Source organism: Hipposideros armiger, unplaced genomic scaffold, assembly GCF_001890085.2.
Source record: "Hipposideros armiger isolate ML-2016 unplaced genomic scaffold, ASM189008v1 scaffold_98, whole genome shotgun sequence".
Classification (NCBI taxonomy): domain Eukaryota; kingdom Metazoa; phylum Chordata; class Mammalia; order Chiroptera; family Hipposideridae; genus Hipposideros; species Hipposideros armiger.
In genome coordinates, this window is record NW_017731448.1 from 2990007 (window position 1) to 2999511 (window position 9505).

Below are 9505 nucleotides of genomic sequence, written 5' to 3' on the forward strand. Positions count from 1 at the left end.
AGACGATGTATGTATTTCAAATGGTATGTAACTAGGAATGGAATGATCTACATATTAGGTAGATGAGGGATCAGCTGCTTCTCTGCAAAAGCAAAGGTCTCAGTTGTATGACAGGTTATGGAAACAGGGTGTTAAGACTCATGGGCTTAAATAAAGTCAATATTCTTCAGTGTCCCACGTGTATTTATGAATTTATCTGCAGCCTGGACCTTCTCCAAAACTCCAAACTCGCATCTCCAATGACCAATTCAACTTTTCCACTTCACTGTCTAATGAGAACCTCAAATTAACCGATCGAAAACCACCCTTCAGCTTTTTGCCCAATTTTTTCCCCTTCAGCCTATCCCATCTCATATATTAGCAATTCCATTTCAAATTGTACTAGTCAGAATTTTTGTTAATCTTCTTCAAATCTCCTCTTTCTTTCAGGCTCTGCTTCCAATCATTTGGTAAATCCCATCAGCTTTTTAAAAAAATATCCACAATTTGACTTCTTATTAACAGTTCCGCTGCTAATCAGATCAACTAGTTAGAGCCTTTCAACCATTCCGATCCAAGCCCCTCCCCCAACCCCATCATCTCTCCGTTCAGTATTGCAATAGCCTTGACCGGTTTCCCTGGTTCTGCCCTTGTCCCTTTTCACTCTACTCCCATCGGAAGAGTCAAAGTGAACTCATGAACCCGTAAAACATAACAGGTTCTGTGATATTGTGATTTATAGTAAGAAATATGCATTTTGTCTTTGTCCAGTCCCTGGCACCAAAGTTCTTAAAACCCATGATATTTCCTAAGTGTTGAGAGCAAGCAAGGTGTTTTTGTTATGTTAATGCACTGACATTGGGGTTGCATTTAAGGATGTGGGCTGGTTGCCAGAGGAACCAACATTGTGATTAAAGGGTTGGAACTTTCAGTCACATCCTAGGCCTCCAGGAAGAGCAGAGGGGCTGGAGGTTTTCAGTCACCAATGGCCAGTTTATAGCCAGTGGGTCAAAAGCGCAGGTGACCACCTAGACTTGTGATTGGCATCTGAAGTGGTGCGTGGGGGTAGGCAGATTTTGGGGACTGAATCCTTAACCTGTGGGATCTGACACTAGTGTCAAAATTAAACTAATTGCTTTGTGGTATGGAAAAAAATACACACTGGAGGTTCGATCTGCTAAAAATTGTTGATGTAAGAAATGCCCAAACCTGGAGAGAATTTTTATAAGAGGTTTTGTTTTGTTTTTTATTTGAGCCAAACTGACAACATTGCCAGGAAGCAAGGTCTCAAATATCCTGGAGAATAACAGTTTTGCAGTTTCTTGTATATGTTTGGAATTAAGGAGGAAATATAAAGAAGAGGACGTGAAGGTGGGAGAAGGCAAGACTCGTATTAGATTACAGGATGGTTACGATGACGTGCACTCCAAGTAAAAGCTGAAATCTTTATAATCACCTACAGCACCCAACACGATTTTCTCTTCGCCACTTCCTGTCCCTTTTTGGTTTTGCTTCTGACCATTCTCCCCTTTGTCCACTTGGCTTCCTCACTCGGCTCACTGGTCTCTTTAGCTGTTCTTTCAACACCAGTCCTACATCAATGGAGACTGTGCATTTGTGATTCCAGCTCCTTGAAATTTTCTTTCCCCAAATATTTGCATGACTTTCTCCCTTACTTACTTCCAGCTTTTATTAAAATATCCCCCCACTTTATTGGACAGTCTTTCCTTGGCCACGCTGTTAAAAATTGTATCCATAACTCATATTCCCCATACATATTTTATGTTTCTTTTTACTTATCTTGTTGTTTTTTATATAAACTATTCTTTTCTAGTAGAAAACATGCTCCACACTTGCCACATTTTGTCTGCTTTGTTCATTTCATACGTGCACTAAACTGGGGATTAGGAAAATGACTGCCATATAATATTCAACTAACGTACATATAAGAAGAAGAAGAAGGGCCGGCCAAGTGGCACGATGGTTAAGAACTGGATTGGGATGCCAGACGGCCCCAGTTCGGATCCCACATATGAGGGCCAGTGACACTGCCCTCCACAGCTAAGATGCTGAACAACAGCTCAACCTGGAGCTAGGCTGCCATGAGTCGCCGGCAACAGCGAAGGCTGCAGCCCCTGTGGCATTGGGTTGCCATGGGCTACCGTGTGTAGCCAGCAGCCAGTGTGAGCGGCCAGCAGCCACCTTGAGTGGCCGTCCAGAAGCCGGCGACTGATCTGCCTCGCCAGAGAAGAGCGCAATGGTGGTGCCAACTTGGGCCAGTGAAGCAACGTCCTCCACAACTAGAATGAAGAACAAAACGACAGCAACTTGTCTGTTGCCCTTCCCCCAATTCCCCAGCACTGTTCTCATCCCCCCAATTCCCTAATAAAAAATCTTTAAAAAAAAAAAAGAAGAAGAAGAAGACTCCCTTTTGGAAAAACATTCCTATTTTCCAAAGACATTAGAAAAAATGCATATTTTCTATGTATTCCAGAGTAAACTCAAAATTGTCAAAACCAGGCTGGCTATCTTTTCTGTCTGAGACTTTCTGATTTGGTTCATAGTAATCACTAACAGATGCCAATGTGGAAATCTGGAAGGCATCCCACTAACATCATGCTGATCTCGCCTCATTTTCAATGTGTGTCTAGTTGTTTTCCATCCTCACCTGACTTCAGCTCAGTTAGAGCAGGAACCCGACTTGTGTACAAGGTCCGGCACTGTGTCTGTCACATGATAGGAGTTTAACAAATCTTGGTTAGATGTCACCAAATACATTCTAGATTCCTCCCTTTCTCTCTTCCCCCACTTTCCCCACAATCGTTAAGACCCTGATTCTATTCCCAAGTGTCTCTATAATTCACCTCTTTCCAACAACGTTGTCCAGGCCTTCCTCGTCCTTCACATTCATTCTTGCAATAACCTACTAAACAGACTCTGTATCCACACGTACCCCACTCCTGTCCACCCCTCTGCACATCACCACATATTTCTAAGTATCTGCTTCAACGCTTTAAAGCGTTTCCTTGCCGACAGCAGGAAGTCTAACCTCCGTTGCATGTTCTGAAGCTCCCCTCTCCCCAATCAACCCCCACTCCCCCAACTAAGCCAAACGACTCATGGTTCCCAGGCCAGGGCAGGCCCTGTGCTGCCTCCACACCTCTGTCACACCTGGTGCTATGGCCTCCATCTGGAGCACTCCCGCCCACCTGTCCATGTCTGCTTAATTAGCTAACACCTGCTCTCTTTTCCACGGCACCAGAGCATCCCTCTGTGGCAGCCCATGTCCCACGGGCTGGAATTCTCTGTTCATCTTCCTTCCCCACCTGTGCCTGGAGAGCAGGAATTTAGTATGTTTCCTGTTTGTAGCCCAAGCGACTCTCCTGGTGCCTATGGGATAGCAGACCCTTGAAGAGGATTTGCTGAACTCTAGCTTGTGAGCACACTTCATTTACAAGCGTATGTCTTTATTCCATCTCGTTTAACTTCCTTTGTCACCCTGCTTTTAATGCTTATGAAGGGTTCCATTTTTATTTTCCGAATGACTTTTAAGAAGTCTTTCTTTTCGAAAGTACTCATCAAAACTTTATTGTGGTAACTGGGTTAGGAAAATGGAAATTGAAGAGTTGACCAAATTTACAGACAGCTCCCCAAGGCATAAGGCTTTCCAGCTTCCTTGGCTGGGGTGGGGTGTGGACTCGGTGAGTTCTCTTTGCCAAGAGCTACACTGCTCCACAGACAGCACTGCCCATCACCCCGAAAAGGGAGGGCTAACGCCTGTGCTTCTCACTCAGGACTCTTTCTGTGGGCTGAATTGTAGCTCCCCAGAAATTCATATGTTGAAATCCTAGCCTCCAGTATCTCAGAATATGCCTATATTCAGAGATAGGGTCTCTACAGAGGTAATTAAGTTAAAATGAAGTCATTAGGGTGGACCCTCATCCAATACAACTGGTGTCATTACAGAAAGGGGAATTTTTGAACACAGACGCATACAGAGGGAAGACCCTGTGAAGATAAAGGGAGAGGATGCCCATGTACAAGCCAAGAACAGAGGCCTTGGGAGAAACCAACCCTGCTGACATCCTGATCTCAGACTTCCAGCCTCCAGAACTATTACTTAAGCCACCCAGTCTATGGTACTTTGCAACAGCAACCCTAGCAAACTAATACATTAAAATTCATGTGTCTGTCCTTTCACATGCATGCCTTTCCAAAAAGTGGACTCTTCCTGTGCATACCACTTCACAATTGTCTTTTTCTTCTAACAGTGAGTGAACACCTTTCTATGCCAAGCATTTTTAATTGCCCAATTGCTATTTGGGATTTAAGAAAACATTATACAGTCTTTTCTTAAAGGAGCCATGCCTTGTCTTTCCAGGCATTTTAAAACACACTTGGGCTGGCCGAGTGACTCAGTTCGTTAAGAGCTTACTCAATAGTGCGAGCTCTGAGTAACAGCGGTTCGATTCCCAGCCCAAGCTGAGCTGCCGCTGAGCTGCCAACAGGTGGCAGGATGGCTCAGCTAAAAAAAAAAAAATTATATAAAACACACTTGACAGAATCATTTTGCAAAGTATTCCATGGAAACCTCATGCCCATCAACCCACATCCCCAATTTCACTTTTGGAGATGGGAAGAAAGAGAAGTAAAAAGAGGATCCGGCCCTTTTTGGATAATGGATGATTTCTCATCTTCATGGAAAGTACAAACATGTAAATTCTTCAAATGGCATGGGCATTAAGTGATTCTATTTTAAAATATTCTGGGGGAAAAAGCATGATCCAAAAAAGTAGCCTGGCATTCCCTTGGTGTTGGCTTGCAAATAAAAGGTGTCTAAGCTAAGATCCAATGTGGCTTATTATATTAATGTTGCTCTCTTGTGCATTAGTTGTTTTACGTTTGCTTTTGTTTTCTAAATTAGAGTGAAAACTTCTTATAAACCTGTTTTGTGCCTCATGTGAGGTTTCATTTATGAAAGATATTAGATAAGTGAAGAAGCACTGGAGCTTGGCTGGCTGCCAGACCCCCCCACCCTGTACTGACAGACAGCGACACTTGGCCCAAGCATCTTTGGCATTCTGAGTCGGCTTCTATATCTGGACATCTGTAACATGTCCAGACTAGCAATACCTCTCTAGGGCTGTGGGGAAGAATAAATGAAATATAAATTACTTGGTGTGGTGCCTGACACATAGTAGATTATCAGTGAAAAAAGAAAAATGATAGTTTACTGCCATCGCCCCTACAACTCCTCTGTAAGGAAATCTCACATTCTGAATAAAAGATTCCTATCTCAGATGTTTAAAACATGCTGGCTTAGATAATACTTTGTCCTGCTCTTCACTGATTGATTGGCAGGAAGGACATACCCTAAAAAATAAAGTTTGCAAAAACTAAGCTCTAGTGTAAGCACAGAAATTAACTTACTCTTTATTGTTGCCACAAGAGCATGTCAGTAGATGCTTTTAAATGTTCCTTTTCTACTTAAGATACCTTTTTATAAACAAGTAGTTTAGCTGCTGATACTCTGTTTCATTTACATCCTCAGTTAATGTCAGCGTTTTGGAAAGTAAATATAGACAGAGGGGCAGAGAGTTACCAAGATTGATGTTTCTTGGGTCTGAGGCTTTAGAATCTGAATCACCACAAATAAACTTGAGTAGACTTCATCCACCCATGGATATTATGGGGTCTATTGTTTTGTGTAGAGTGGGCATTTCCACCACAGTTATCTAAAGTCAGTTATTTCTATATAATTTGGGAAGCAGCAGTTTTGGTTATATTTTATCTTTTAACTTTATTTTGAATTATAGTTGATATATAATTTTATTTTAGTTTCAAGTGTACAACATAGTGATTCAACATTTATAAACCTTATGAAGAGATCACCAGAAATCTAGTAACCCTCTGTCACCATACATAGTTATTACAATGTCAGTGACTATATTCCCTATGTTGTACTTTATATCCTTCTAACTCATTGTATAACTGGAAGTTTGTACTTCTTAATGCCCTTCCTCTTTTCTGCCCAATCCCCATTCCTCACATCAGTTTGTTCTCTGTATCCATGAGTTTATTTTTGTTTCATTTTATTTGTTAAATTTTTTTTTATTTGACATATAAGTGAGATCATATGGTATTTGTCTCTCTCTGTCTGACTCATTTCCCTTAACATAATACCCTTTAGGTCCATCCATGTTGGGGGAGAAACAGTTGTAAATAAAGACACTCTCCTCTCATGATTGTTCATCTTAGTATTAAGGATTAGAATAATTTTCATGCACCGTTGTCATGTAAATCAGCCATATTTTCTAGCTAATCTGAGCTTTTGTTAGGAAAAAAGATTACATATCACACTCCCTTTGCTCAAGAAATTAAGTCATCTTTGTTGCTTTTTTATTTTAACTTAGATCTCCTTTCTCAAGTTCAATGCATGGCTTTTCAGGATTCCACCCCTTTCTTCTGCCTTTCATCAAACCACCTTTGATTATTACTTCAAGCACCTGCCTCTTACTGAGACTCCCCTAATCCAGTTGCTGATATGACTGGTTGATCTAAACATTTCACCCATAACTCCGAGACTCCTAAAATGCATCTTCCACAGGAAACCAAAGGCCTCCTGGGTCTTGAACCATGACAACTCTTCCCCTAAAATCATACTGAACCAGAATAACTCTTGACTGCCTTTGTCAACTGAATTTCTATGTTTCTCTCCTCTTAGACGGTGATTTAGGGAATGATGTGTTAAAGTAGTATTTTCTTTTAAAGGTAGAGAAGAGAAGTTCTTGAAGAAGACAGGCTCTGATTGTTGAGAAACTACTTTGGCCTTCACTCCCTCCCTCCCTCCCTGCCTACCCACATCACTGCAGCAGGCAACTACACGAATTCAATAGGGCCAAAATACACTGACCAAATGGAACCACAGTGCTTCCTGAACACTCAGTCTTCGGATGACGCAAGATAGTGGTATAAGTTAGTCATGTGCAAACAACAGTGGCTTTAACTAGCTTTATTTGCTTGGGTTCCAAGTATCACCACCTACTCTGTACCAAGCCTATAATGGTAAGAACAGTACCTGTTCCTTTATTCATTGGTACAGCAACTGTTTACTGAACAACACTGCTAGGTCCAGCAGTAGCAAGCAGCCTCCAGGGTCATCAAGAACTCACAATCTAATGGAGACAATTCCAAAGCAATATGGAAGCCCAATGATAAGTACACGGCATCAAAGGGGGCTTCTAGCCCAGAGGGCAGGGGAAGGAGGTATTAGTGAAGACGTCCTGGGAAAGGAATTGCTTGCCCTGAATCTTATACTTGCAATCTCAGAGATCAGAATATTTTTATATGCCTAGGAAAGTCCCTGTGTTTTAAGGAGATTACCGCTCAAGCCAACTTGCTCCACAAACATCCTCAATTCTGAATGGAAAATGGGCTCCGGAGCCGTGATTTATATAAATACATAAAATTAAATTTTGTCCATTTGCTTTTACTTCTCATATGCATAAAACCGTGAATCCTGTTCACAAAATAGGTATTTCTCAACTTACAAAATTTTGGTTCAGAAAACATCCATTTCCTGCTCGGTTAAATACGTTTCTGGCAGATGCTGGTTCTCACCCTTCTGCCAAAGCCATTATACACGTGGGCTGTGGTGTTTGGACAGACTTTAAATAGGAGTGTTGAGTCCCAACGGGTGTGTCCTGATGTGATAATTGGTTTTGAGACAGGTTATTGTGCACAGCATCCAGTCCAGGATTCGGCTTAAAATACATTTTGCATATCGTGCAAATCACTTGGAAAAAAATCTCTGATGACCTGCCTATAAAATTCCTAGCACAGGCTAAGTCATATCCTCAAGTATTTCATTTTTCCATTGCACCCAACTTCCCAAGAGTTTCTTTTCTTTTTTATTTAATAGAGGCTTTAATTAAAGACAAATTTTATTATTCTCATTTTAAGGGTGGAGAAACTGAGATGTTAGCATAAAATGAATCATCCACAGTTGCAGGAAGGGTTAGATGCAACATCTATTGGTTGAACACTGGTTTGACTGTCAACATTTTATGTTACTACTTCTTATTTTCCCTTTCAATAAGAATCGTATTTTTCCGTGTTTGTGACACAAAGCAACAAATCTGTAGAAGTGGAAATACGAACTATTGAGATGAATGTCGGGATTGTCCTGTCATCGTGTTTTAATTATACAGTGTATTATACACAAAAGCATACCTTTAATTTTTTTTTTATCATTCTGAGTACATATCTATGCCATCCCTCAATATAGCATATTTAGGCTTATAAACTAAGCCTATTACTGGTCTCTCTAAAGTAGATTCTGGGACTATTTTGATACTATTAGGCTGCTCTCATGCAAGTATATTGCTCTACTAACTTACTTTTAATTTATTGTCCACATCAGTAAATACCAAGAAGTAGGCTGTCAATTTGAGGGGAAATGGAAATATCCTTTAACTGTTGAGCATAGAGAATGTTTTTTCTTGGTAAGTATTTACTGCTGAAGATAACTAATTAAAAACAAGTTAATAGGCCAATGCCTTTGTAGGAGTGTTGTCCAGGGATCAAATGTAATCCTTGTAATTCTGGTCCTTGCCATGGCCCAGCAATAGGTGCTTTCCCAAAGGCAGGGAAGCACTCTCCCAGATGATGGAATGGGGCCACCTCCCAGCAGGGGGCCCTCTGCTTCTCAGCAGCTTTTTCATTGTCAGTTGACCACCCTGGTGCATGTGCCTGGGACATACAGAGCAGCAGCTTCCCATCCTTTGGAGAGTATCAGATTCTGGCAGTGGGAAGATGAACAAATCCACATTCCAGCTTTTATTCATTCCATGGTTATTTATTAGGTACCTCCTAAGCGCCCGGCTCTGTGCAACACCCTAGGAATAGAGAAGTGAATGCAACAGACAGAGCCGCATGGAGCTTACAGTCTAGTGTGAGGAATAACCCACAAATGTGGAAATGTACTGAATGCCATGAGACCACAGAATAAAGAAATCCAAATTAGACTGGGAAATTAGGCATCTATGTCGAGAAAATATCTAATCTAAGAACTGGTTTTCAAACTTCGCAACACACTGAAATCACCTAGAAGCTTTAAAAAGATACTTTTTCTTGGTTCTCACCTCTAGAGATTCCGATTAAACGCATAAGGGGGAGATGTCTGGGCATTAGGATTTTTTAAAGCACCCTAGGCAATTCTAATGGGAAAGTTTAGGAACACACGTGTAAAGATAAGTAAGAGTGAGTCCAGTGAAGATTGTCCTAGAGGAGGGAACAGCGTGTACAAAGAGCCTGAGGTCTGAAGGAGCTTAGTGCCTTTTGGAAACCAACCATCTGGAGTGTACGACGGAAGCTGTAAGCGAGCAGGAGATGAGGCTGAAAATGAGGGTGCAGAGTAGGTAGGGGCTAGATCACACACGGCCCTGGGTCACATAAGGCCCCAGATCGCATATGGCCCCAGATCGCATATGGCCCTGGTAAAGTCAAGTTACAGATTTCACACTGC